At 45.6% G+C, this 12,729-nt stretch overlaps 1 protein-coding gene across 1 annotated transcript in view; it reads right to left on the reverse strand.

Annotated features, from left to right (window-relative positions):
- The window catches only part of F13A1 (coagulation factor XIII A chain), a 392,887-nt gene that overhangs the window by 136,190 nt on the left and 243,968 nt on the right, over positions 1–12,729 (reverse strand). The window lies entirely within an intron of this gene.

Here is a 12,729-nt window from a genome sequence, read left to right on the forward strand (position 1 = left end):
AGAGCTGCCTCCACCACAGGGGGGCTCGCTCGACCCACCAGCGGACAGGCACCAGTATTGGGAGAGGGGGGCTGGCCATCAGGGTTCACCGCGGCTCTGGCACAAACCCGGCGACACGGAGGTGGCACGGGCAGGAGCGGACTGGCCGTGTCGGCTTCTCACTTTTTGGATTTTAGAAGGGCATGACATGCCTATATCTGTGTCTCCCCCTCCTTTTACTCCTCCACCTCTTTTATTTTCGCATGACTATATGTACTTGTCACTTTTCCATGTGTTAGTTATGTCTTCTGAGCAGTTTGTCAGCTTTTGGACACCTTTGAAGGTGTTTTCTATGTGTTTCTATGTGTTTTTGTTTGCCTGCCATTGGTTTTAACGGTGTTCGAAGGTGTTCGACGAACAGTTCGATGAACAGTTCGGCGAACACACGGGTGTTCGACGAACCGAACCGAACTCAAACACTACGGGGGTGGCTCAACACTAGTAACGAGTATAATGGGAGTCAATGGGAAATTCAAGCATTTATCCAGCACACCATACAAGGAGGTCTGGGGGGCAGTGAAAATGATCAAATGGAAGGGAAAATTGCTGAATTGAAGGAGAACAGCATAGGAATGACTCCTAGATTGCTGCTGAAAACAATGCTGTCACACTTTTACTCCCCTTTAAGGAGTGACAGTAAAACATTCCAAATCGATGAGAAATTGCAGTTGACAGGAAAAAAATGTTAAGAAACATTTTTTTCCTGTATAATGACTTGTATATAAGGAAAAATGTAAAAAGGAATTTAAAAAATTGTAATTTAAGTAAACCAAAATGGATTTTTTTAGGAAAAAAAATAAATTTCAGTGTAATTTATGAAGGAAGCAATTACTCACAAAATTAGGCACTCAGAGGGACATCCATACACCAAGCACCAACTGTAGTCACTCAATCAAATATTGTGAACAAAGCGTAGTTGTGGTACTTCTACACTCATAAAGGTTTTGCACAAAGTGAGAAGCCATGAAAAATTATAGTAGGGTCCTCCATAGACCCTAGAAGGCAACAACTGACAGGCCTCATTCAAATATAACATTAAAAACACATTATGCACTGCTGTCATCTGGTGGTGTGTAAAAGTCAGGTCTAAGCCATGCTTTGGTCACTGTTATCAGAGTGAGCCTGTCAGCACTTTCTGTTGACTGGCGAAGGTGCCTGTCTGTTATGACCCCCCTGTGACCCTAAAAATCCACTCAGACAAGACACTAGTGGCAGGGCAGCACAACACCTCCAAGGCATAGAGGGAAAGCTCATGCCAGGTGTCCAATTTTGAAACACAATAGCTGAAGGTCGCAGAGGAATTAGGGAGTATGCTGGTTTGGTCAGCCAGGTATTGCTTGACCATCTTTTAAAACTTTTCCCTCCTTGTCAAAACTACCCAGTCATGAGGGCATGGATGCTGGGAGGGAGTCATAAAATTGTCAGAGCCCTTTGACAGTGCACCCTGCCTCTGCTGTACTTGGTGTGTGTCTCCCTCACCTCTCCTCCTTGTTTGGGCAAGCTTGCCGCTAGTGTCTGATTGGAATTTTTTCACCAAATTTTCAACAATGGCCTTCTGGTATAGCAACATTTTAGAAGACCTCTCCCTACAGCCAACACTTCCCTGTCTACACCATAATCAAGACTCTCCATCTCCTCCCTCTCTTCCTTCTCATTCACATCCAAAGGCTATCCATGTCGGGGAGACGGGACAAAGCTTGTGTGGGTACTACCCTCTTTTGTGCTTCAGCCAGCTCCTGTACCTCCTCCTCATCGTTCACCACCAATCTGTGCTCAGCAGATGAGATGAAGCTGGGTATTATCTCCCTGTCTCATGTCTTTCTCTGCCTCCACCTGGTCCGCGTGCAAAGCTTCATGTTTAATTGTCACCAGTGACTGTTTAAATAGTCACAAAAGTGGGATCGTTGTGCTGATGATGGCATCATCGCCACTCACCATCTTTGTGGAGTCCTCAAAGTCTTGGAGAACTGCACAAATGTCAGACATCCATGCATACTCTTCAGTTGTTATGTGCGGAAGCTGACCAAAATACTGACAGGCGTGTTGGAGCTGGTACTCTACAACTGGCCTCTGCTGCTCACAAAGCCTTGCCAGCATGTGCAGTTCTAGTGTGTGGTCACATCTCACACCAGTTGGTGAGCTGCCACATTTACACATGCACTGCTGCAGCACTGTCAGAGTGGTGGCAGCTGTAGCTGATTTGCGTAAACGGGTGCTGACGCAACATACCTTGTCCAGAAGCTCTGGCAAATCTGAGTAGGTTTTCAGAAAACGCTGAACTACCAAGTTGAGCACATGTGCCAAGCATGGTATGTGTGTGAGGTTACCCCCATTATCACACACGACCATGCCTGGTTGGAGGTTCAGCAGCAAAACCCACAGATCGGTTTGGTCTGTTATTTCTTTAAGTAACTCTGCCGTGTTGTGAGGTTTGTCTCCTAGACAAATTAGCTTCAGCAGAGCCTGTTGCCGCTTCGCTGAGGCAGTGCTGCAGAGTTTCCAGTCTCCGGCTGATATGGACAACATGCTCTGAGATAGCACATCAGAGATGGAGAATGAGGAGGAGCAGGAGGGGGTGCAGGAACTGGTGTAGGAAGTGGAGGAGTCCCTGATAGAAGTAGAGCCAGCAATCCTTGACATCGGGAGCACATGAGCCATGCCAGGGTGTGACTCAGCCCCAGCCTCCACAATGTTCACCCAGTGTGCTGTCAGGGAAATGTAGCATCTCTGGCCACAAGCGCTTGTCCACGTGTGGGTTGTTAAGTGGATAATGCCAGAAACTGCGTTGGTAAGGGCATGGGTGATGTTTCTGGACACATGCTGATACAAGGGAGGGACGCCACACTAGGAGAAAAAGTGGCTGCTAGGTACCGAGTACCGAGGGACAGCTGTCGCCATTAGTCAGCGGAAATCCTCTGTGTCTACCAGCCTAAATAGCAACAGTTCCATGGCAAGCAGCCTGGAAATGTGCTCGTTTAGCATATGGGTCTGAGGGTGGTTGGCAGGGAACTTTCTTTTTCATTCCAAGGCCTGGGGTAGGGACAGCTGAACGCTGTGCTGGGACAAGGATTTGGAAGTGCTTGATAATGGTGCCTCAGAATGTGCAAGGAAAGGTGAAGGGCGATAGGCATCTGCGCCAGTGTCATGGACAAGGGATGGGGAAGCAAATAGCACAGGGGAAAAGGCAGTGGTGTCACCCACTGGCACCAATCGTGGACCCAGCTGTTTGACCCACTGAGTCGGTTGCTTAGATGACATGTGCCTCATCATGCTGGTGGTGGTTAGGTTCTTAGTGGTCAAGCCCCTGCTGTTCTTGGCATGGCACAAGTTGTAGATGGCCATTTTTTATTACTTTCAGAACTCTCTTTAAAAAAGTCCCAGACTGGGGAACACCTAACTTTTTGATGGAGAAATTCACGTGTGTTGGTGCTCTGCAGAACAGTTTCCTGCCTCACTCTGCATGCCAGCTTCCCAGGTTGGGTCGGTGACTCCGTCATCCACCACCCCGTCTTCCACCAGCGCACCCTGCCCCTCCTGACTTTATGACTTAATAACAACAAGACTTAGCGGTAACTGTGTCTCATCATCATCTTCCTCCTTATCCAAAATTTGCCGTTCCCCACCGTCATGTTCTTGTGGCCGTGGCTGCTCTAAGTTTTGTGCATCACTAGAAGCATGTACCCCTGTCCCTCTTGGAGCATGCAGGTTGAAAGGCCACAATCAAAAAATGATGTTGTAAAGAGCTCCTTGGAGTGTCCTAGTGTGGGATCACTAGTTTCCTATGACTCAACATGGTGGGAGTAAGGAAGATCAGTGTGAGGATTAAGTGATGCAGACTTTAGGCTGGTGAGATTGGACCGTGTGGAAGACTGGGTAGGGCTGCCTAGTCTGCTGGAAGCATTATCTGCTATTCAACCGACCACCTGTTCATACTGCTTTAGCTTCAGAAGTGGTGTACGGTAGGATAGGAACCTATGTGTCGTGTATGGGCGTGTTTCTTGTATTAGAGCAACAGGCGTAGTCGCACCTGTCCCATGTCCTCGGCATCTGCGTACACCATCATCAGCACTTCCACTTCCCCATTGTTTAAAGCACGCCTTACACATTTTGTAATTGCTAGGTCTCTTGAAACTAAGGTTATTTTTAATAAAAGAAAAAAAATTGGTCACTTGCAGCAATCAAAGCGTTTTTTGGGAGTTTAGTCCACTGTCATGTAACAGAAAGAACGCAAAAGTGTATGAATGACAAACAAATTCAATCCATAAAAACATTTAGCTTTTTCTCAGTTTTAGATATCACAGAAATGTTCACAGACCACTGAACACTCTGGCTGAGAAATGGAACTCTACAAAATTTTTTACCACTCTTCCTCAGTTTTAGAGATTACAGAAATGTTCACAGACCACGTCACACTGTATGGCTGAGAAACAGAACCCTACAAAATTTTTAAAAGCTTTTTTTCAGTTTTAGAGATCACATACATTTTTCTAGATAACCGTAACACTATATGGCTCAGAAATGGAACCCAAAAAATTTTTTAACAGCTTTTTCTCAGTTTTATAGATTACAGAAATGTACCCAGACAATTTAACACTGTATGGCTCAGAAATGGAGCCCTACAAAATTTTGAACAGCTTTTTCTCAGTTTTAGAGATTACAGAAATGTTTACAGACTACTGAACACAGTATGGGTGAGAAATGGAATCCTACAAAATTTTTAAAAGCTTTTTTTTTCAGTTTTAGAGCTCACATAAATGTATCCAAACCAAGTAACACTGTATGGCTCAGAAATGGAACCCTAAAAATATTTAACAGCTTTTTCTCAGTTTTAGAGATTACAGAAATGTTTACAGACCACTGAACACTATATGGCTGAGAAATGGAACCCAGAAAAATGTTTCAACGATTATTGGGAGTGTTTTATAACACAAAAAAGGACCTCAAAGCACGTAATACTTGATGGATCAAAATATTTTAAATTTTTTCAGCCCCCACAAAAAATGCTGCAGCTATATATTTACCGGACTGCACAGACCTATTCCCTGTCTACAGATTGTATTCTGTCACTCTCCCTGCTCCTGCAACTCTCTCTCCCTCCCACACTAAACCCAGAATGTATGTGATACAAACAGAAAAGCAAAGGATTCGCCCTGACAAGGGCTTTTATTAGTATGCTGGTTCATCTACAGCACCAGTATCAAAAGTACAATCAATAGTACACAACTCTGAATCGTTATACTGTGCACACACTCCTGTACAAGCACTTGCCCCCTCTAATAGGAACTGTCACAAAGCTGTGCAATGGCATGTGTGCCAAGCCTGGCGACGCCTGCTCTTTTATAATGTCTGATGATGTCAGACGGCCAACTAATCACAATAATGCCACTACCAAGATGGCTACGGCATTACAGTGACTCAGGCAATCCCCACATGCTCATTGGCTGTGTAACAGGCACCAAAGATGCAGGGCGGGGATTTGAGTTTGAATCCGAGCACCACCCATTGTTCGCCGAGTAACGAGCACATCCGGACACCGTGATACTCGAGCGATAAGCAAGTATCACTGTGCACATTCGCTCATCCCTAGTCGCGTTTGCAGATACCCTGATGTGCCTAAACAGTGGAAGCCCTCCACAAGTGACCCCATTTTGTAAACTGCACAACTCAAGGAAATTGTGTAGAGGTATGGTAAGCACCTTGCACTTAGAGGTGCTTGACAGAATGTTACAATGTTGAGCTGTGTAAATAAAAAAATAAATTTTCTAAAAGGAGAAAATGTACCACACAATTTGTTGTGCAATTGCTCCTGAGTGCACCTATACCCCATATGAGGTGGAAAACTACTGCTTGGATGCATGGTTGAGCTTGGAAAGGAAGGAGCACTATTTGATTTTTTGAGAGTAAAATTGGCTGGAATAGAATAGAATTTTATAACTTTCGACTGAGTAAATGATAAATTAGCATGTTTTACACTAAAATGTTGCTTGAGCCCCAAGTTTTTAATTTTCAAAAGGGCTAATAAGAGAAAATGAGCATTATAATTTGTTATGCAAATGCTCCAGTGGATGTCAAAACCCCATATATAGCCAAAAGCTACTTTTGAGGCATAGTACAAAGTACATTTATGCTGGGTTCTGCTGTTCTCGCATCTCGCAAACTAGAACAACTAAATCTGCACTATAATATGGCATTCCTTCCCTTCTGAGCTTTCCACTGTGCCTGAAAAGTATTGTGTTTTTCAGACTATAAGACTCACTTTTTTCCCCCAAAATTTTGGAGGAAAGTGGAGGCACCTCGGTCTTATAGTCCGAAGGTACTATATTATACTGTTGCCGTGGGTGGTGGGGTGTGTGGGGGGAGCGGCAGTGGCGGAGGATCGGGACACAGAGGCAGGAACCGACTTCTGCAGCAAACACTGTGCCCGCTGCCAAAGAAAATGAATATTTACTGCTGCCCACGCCGGAACTATGGGCATGTGGAGCACTGAATATTCATTCTCTTAAATAGCGGGCGTACAGTATCAGCAGCAGCCGTCTGCTCCCGCAGTGATTTGGCGGTCAAGTGTGCCCGCTATTAAAGAGCATGAATATTCACTACTCTCCACTTCTGGCGTGATCGCCGAGCTGCTGCAGCTACAGTGTGCACTCACTGTTAAGGAGAATGAATAGTCACTACTCTGCATGCCCATTTGCCTGGCGTGGGGAGCAGTGATTTCCGGCAGCTCATCTCACCGTGTGAGGGCACATGGAAGTAATGTCATGCGCTGCTCACATGGTGAGATCAACTGCGCTGCTGGCAGCAGAACAGGACGCAGTGCTGGTGCAGAGGTGAGGTGAGTAGAATCCTTTATTTTTTTTGTGTGCAGCGTGATGTGAATGGGGGTGCCATGTATACCAGGATGAGGAGTGCCATGCATACCAGGATGAGGGATGAGGGGTGCCAGGTGTACCAGGATGAGGGATGAGGGGTGCCATGCATACCAGGATGAGGCTGCCATGCATACCAGTATGAGGGGTGCCATGCATACCAGGATGAGGAGTGCCATGCATACTAGGATCAGGGGTGCTATGCATACCAGGATGAGGGGTGCCATGCATACCAGGATGAGGGGTGAAGGGTGTCATGCATACCAGGATGAGGGATGAGGGGTGCCATGAATACCAGGATGAGGGGTTCCATGCATATCAGGATCAGGGGTGCCATGCATACCAGGACGAAGGGTGGATTGAGGGGTGCAATGCATACCAGGATGAGGTATGAGGAGTGCCATGCATACCAGGATGAGGGGTGCCATGCATTCCAGGATGAGGAATGAGGGATGCCATGCATACCAGGATGAGGTTTGAGGGATGTCATGCATACCAGGATGAGGGGTGCCATACATACCAGGATAAGGGATGAGGGGTGCCATGCATACCAGGATGATGGATGAGGGGTGTCATGCATACCAGGGTGAGGGGTGCCATGCATACCAGGATGAGGATGAAGGGTGCCATGCAAACCAGGATGAGAGGTGCCATGCATACCAGGATGAGGGGATCCATGCATACCAGGGTGGGGATGAGGGGTGCCATGCATACCAGGATGGGGGATTGGAGTGTCATGCATACCAGGATGGGGATTGGGGTGCCATGCATACCAGGATGGAGTTGATGGGTGCCATGCATACCAGGATGGGGATTGGGGTGCCATGCATACCAGGATGGGGATTGGGGTGCCATGCATACCAAAATGTGGATGAGGGATACCATGCATACCAGGATGGAGATGAAGGGTGCCATGCATATCAGGATCAGGGGTGACATGCATACCAGGATGAAGGGTGCCATGCATACCAGGATGAGGAATGAGGGGTGCCATGCATACCAGGATGAGGGATGAAGGGTGCCATGCATACCAGGATGAGGAATCCTGGTATCCCCCCTCATCCCCATCCCGGTATGCATGGCGCCTTAATCCCCATCCTGGTATTCATGGCACCCCTCATCCCCATCCTGGTATGCATGGCACCCCAATCCCCATCCTGGTATGCAAGGAACCCCAATTTGCCATCCTGGTATGAATGTCACCCCTCATCCCCATCCTGGTATGCATGGATCCTCTCATCCTGGTATGCATGGCACCCTCATCCTGGTATGCATGGCACCCCTGATCCTGATATGCATGGCACCCTTCATCCCCATCCTAGTATGCATGGTACTCCTCATCCCAATTCTGGTATGCATGCATACCAGGATCGAGATGAGGGGTGCCATGGATATCCTTCTGAGCTTTGCACTGTGACTCAAAAGTCATGTCAGGGGCTCTTCAAGTGTGACATGGTGATTGCAATCTATTCCAGACAAAATGGCGCTCCAGAATTCAGTCAGCGCTCCTTGCCTTCTGAGACCTTCCATGCATACAAACAGTAGATTTCCATTACATATGGGGTATCAGTATACTCAGAAGAAATTGCACAACAAATTGTATGGCCATTTTCTCCTGTTCCCTTTGTCAAAATTTAAAAATATGGGGCAAAAGCAACATACAGTGGATACGAAAAGTATTCAGACCCCTTTAAATTTTGTTTCATTGCAGCCATTTGGTCAATTCTAAAAAGTTCATTTTTTCTCTCATTAAAGTACACTCTGCACCCCATCTCGACTAAAAAAACAACCCAGAAATGTAGATTTTTTTGCAAATTTATTAAAAAGGAAAAACTAAAATATCACATGGTCATAAGTATTCAGACCCTTTGCTCAGACACTCATATTTAAGTCACATACTGTCCATTTCCTTGTGATCCTCCTTGAGATGGTTCTACTCCTTCATTGGAGTCCAGCTGTGTTTAATTATACTGATAGGACTTGTTTTGGAAAGGCACACACCTGTCTATATAAGATCTCACACCTCACAGTGCATGTCAGACCAAATGAGAATCATGAGCTCAAAGGAACTGTCCAAGGAGCTCAGAGACAGAATTGTGGCAAGGCACAGATCTGACCAACATTACAAAAGAATTTCTGCAGTACTCAGGGTTCCTAAGAGCACAGTGGCCTCCATAATCCTTACATGGAAGAAGTTTGGGACCACCAGAAGTCTTCCTAGAGCTGGCCGTCCAGCTAAACTGAGCAATCGTGGGAGAAGAGCCTTGGTGAGAGAGGTAAAGAAGAACCCCAAGATCACGGTGGCTGAGCTCCAGAGATGCAGTAGGGATATGGGAGAAAGTTCCACAAAGTCAACTATCACTGCAGCTCTCCACCAGTCGGGCCTTTATGGCACAGTGGCCCGACGGAAGTCTCTACTCAGTGCAAGACATATGAAAGCCCGCATAGAGTTTGCTCAAGAACACATGAAGGACTCCCAGACTATGAGAAAAAAGATTCTCTGGTCTGATGAGACGAAGATATAACTTTTTGTTAATAATTCTGGCGGTATGTGTGGAGAAAACTATGTACTGCTCATCACCTGCCCAATACAATACCAACAGTGAAACATGATGGTAGCAGCATCATTCTATGGGGGTGTTTTTCAGCTGAAGGGACAGGACGACTGGTTGCAACTGAAGGAAACATGAATGCGGCCAAGTACAGAGATATCCTGGATGAAAACCTCTTCCACTGTGCTCTGGACCTCAGACTTGGTTCACCTTCCAACAAGTCAATGACCCTAAGCACACAGCTAAAGTAACAAAGGAGTGGCTTCAGAACAACTCTGTGACCATTCTTCACTGGCCCAGCTAGAGCCCTGACCTAAATCCAATTGAGCATCTCTGGAGAGACTTGAAAATGCCTGTCCACCAACGTTCACCATCCAACCTGACTGAACTGGAGAGGATCTGGAAGAAAAAATGGCAGAGGATCCCCAAATCCAGGTGTGAAAAACTTGTTGCATCATTCCCAAGAAGACTCGTGGCTGTACTAGCTCAAAAGGGTGCTTCTACTCAATACTGAGCAAAGGGTCTGAATACCTTATTTTTCGGACTATAAGACGCACCGGACCATAAGACACACCCCAAATTTTGGGGTGGAAATTTTTTTTTTTATAAGATGAGGGTCTTATAGTCTGAATAGGTACGTTATCTTACCTGGGGGGCGGTGGAGTGAGGGTCACAGGAGGCAGGGTTCCTCAGGAAGCCGGTGGCTGCAAAAGAGGTGAGATGCTGAGGAGGCTGAGCCGGGCCGGGGCCTGTGCCTAGCTGGGGCCCTTAGCCTGGCCGGTTCCTGTGCTGGGGCCTGGCCTCAGGCCTCAAGCTGGGGCTGAGGCCGAGGCCTCGGGCTGGGGCTTAGGCCTCGGGCTGGGGCTTAGGCCGAGGCCTCGGGCTGGGGGCTGTACCGGGTTGGGGCTGGTGTCAGGCTGTGAGCGGCATAGGGCGGAGAAGCAGAGCGGCATGAGCAGGTTTCCGGTGTGCGCGGCCATCTTCCTATAGAGCTGCGATCTACAGGAAAATGGCCGCCGGAACTACCGGTCTGCGTATGCGCCGGCTCGGGTGACTAGGAAGATGGCTGCACACATCGGAAAGCTGCTCCAGCCGCTCTGCCTCACCTCTGATGCCGCTGCTGCCGCCACCGCTACCACCACTGCCACCACCACCGCGTTCCTGAAGGAGGAAGGGCCGTGCAATCCCACTCCACCACCACCGCAGTTAACGTTCAGACCATAAGACGCACCCCCCATTTTCCTCCCAAATTTGAGGGGAAAAAGTGTGTCTTATGGTCCGAAAAAAAGGGTACTTATGACCAGGTGATATTTCAGTTTTTTTTTTTTTAATAAATTTGCAAAATTTCTACATTTCTGTTTTTTTCAGTCGAGATGGGGTGCAGAGTGTACATCAATGAGAAAAAAATGAACTTTTTAGAATTTACCAAATGGCTGCAATGAAACATTTAAAGGGGTCTAAATTCTTTCCGTAACCACTGTCTTTGATGGAAAAATATATTGTTTAATTTCCACAGCTCAACATTATTAAAGTCTGTGAAACACCTATGGGTTCAAAGTGGTGATGCCACGACTAAATAAATTTCTTGAGGGGGCGTAGTTTCCAAAATGGGGTCACTTGTGGGGGGTTTCCACTGTTTAGGAACCGCAGGGGCCCTGCAAATGCAACATGGCGTCCGCTATCCATTCCAGCCAATTTTGCTCTCCAAAAGTCAAGTGGCCTTGCCGTGCACCCAAACAGTAGATTTGCACAACATATGGGGTATACTCAGGAGAAATTGCACAACAAATTGTATGGTCCATTTTCTCCTTTTACTCTTGTGTAAAAAAAAAAAGAAAAATTTGGTGTAAAACCAATTTTTTGTGGGAAAAATGTATTTTTATGCATATGTTTCATTTTTGAGGCTCAACGTTATAAAATTCTGTGAAGCACCTGTGGGTCCAAGATGCTCACCACACATCTAAATAAATTTTTTGAGGGGTGTAGTTTCCAAAATGGGGTCACGTCTGGGGGATTTTCACTGTTTAGGCACATCAGGAGCTTTGCAAAGGTGACATGGCATCCACTATCTGTTCCATCCAATTTCACACTCCAAAGTCAATTGGTGCTCCTTCTCTTTCTAGCCCTGCCGTCCACCCAAACAGTAGTTTACCACAACATGTGAAGTATCAGTGTACTCGGAAAAATTTGCTCAACAAATTTTTAGGTCCATGTTTTCTTGTTACTTTTGTGAAAATAAAAAATTCGGGCTAAAGCAACATTTTTGGGGGTCAAAAATGTGATGTTTTATTTTCACGGCTCATCATTATAAAATTCTATGAATCACCTGCGGGTTCAAGGTGCTTATGTCAAAGCAAGATGAATTCCTTGAGGGGTGTAGTTTCCAAAATGGGGTCACTTGTATGGGTTTTCTCTGTTTACGCATATCAGGGGCTCTGCAAACACAAAATGGTATCCGCTATGTGTTCCTGACAATTTTGCATTCTAAAAGTCAAATGGTTCTCATTCCCCTTCTGAGCCCTGCAGTGTGCCCAAACAGTGGATTTCCACCACATATCAGGTATCGGTATACTCAGGAGAAATTACACAACAAATTCTATGGTCCATTTTCTCCTGTCACCCTTTTGAAAATGGAAAATTTGCGGCTAAAGCAATATTTTGTGGGAAAAAGTACAATTTTAATTTTTTCCTTCCAAATTGCTTTAATTCCTGTGAAGCACCTGAAGGGTTAATAAACTTCTTGAATGTGGTTTCGAGCACTTTGAGGGGTGCAGTTTTTAAAATTGTGTCACTTTTGGGTATTTTCTGTCACATAGGCCCTCAAAGCCACTTCAAATGGGATGTTGTCCCTAATAAAATTGGTTTTGTAAATTTTGTTGGAAAAACAAGAAATTGGTGATCAACTTTTAACCCTTCTAGCATCCTAAGAAAAATAAATTATGTGTCAAATTTAATGCTGATGTAACGTAGACATGTGGTAAATGTTATTTATTAACTCTTTTTTGTGATATAACTATCTGGTTTAAGGACATATAAACTAAAAACTTGAAAATTGCGAAATTTTAAAAATTTATGATATTTTCACAAATACGTGCAAATAATATTGACCTAAATTTACCACTATCATAAAGTACAATGTGTCTTGAAAAAACAAACTCAGAATTACTTGGATATATTGAAACAATCCAGAGTTATTACCACATAAAGTTACACTGGTCAGAATTGTAAAATTTGGCCTGGTCAGGAAGGTGAAAACAGGCTGGAGAGTGAAG

Source organism: Phyllobates terribilis, unplaced genomic scaffold, assembly GCF_046119375.1.
Source record: "Phyllobates terribilis strain yellow unplaced genomic scaffold, ASM4611937v1 Scaffold_4__5_contigs__length_816908805, whole genome shotgun sequence".
Taxonomy (NCBI): Eukaryota; Metazoa; Chordata; class Amphibia; order Anura; family Dendrobatidae; genus Phyllobates; species Phyllobates terribilis.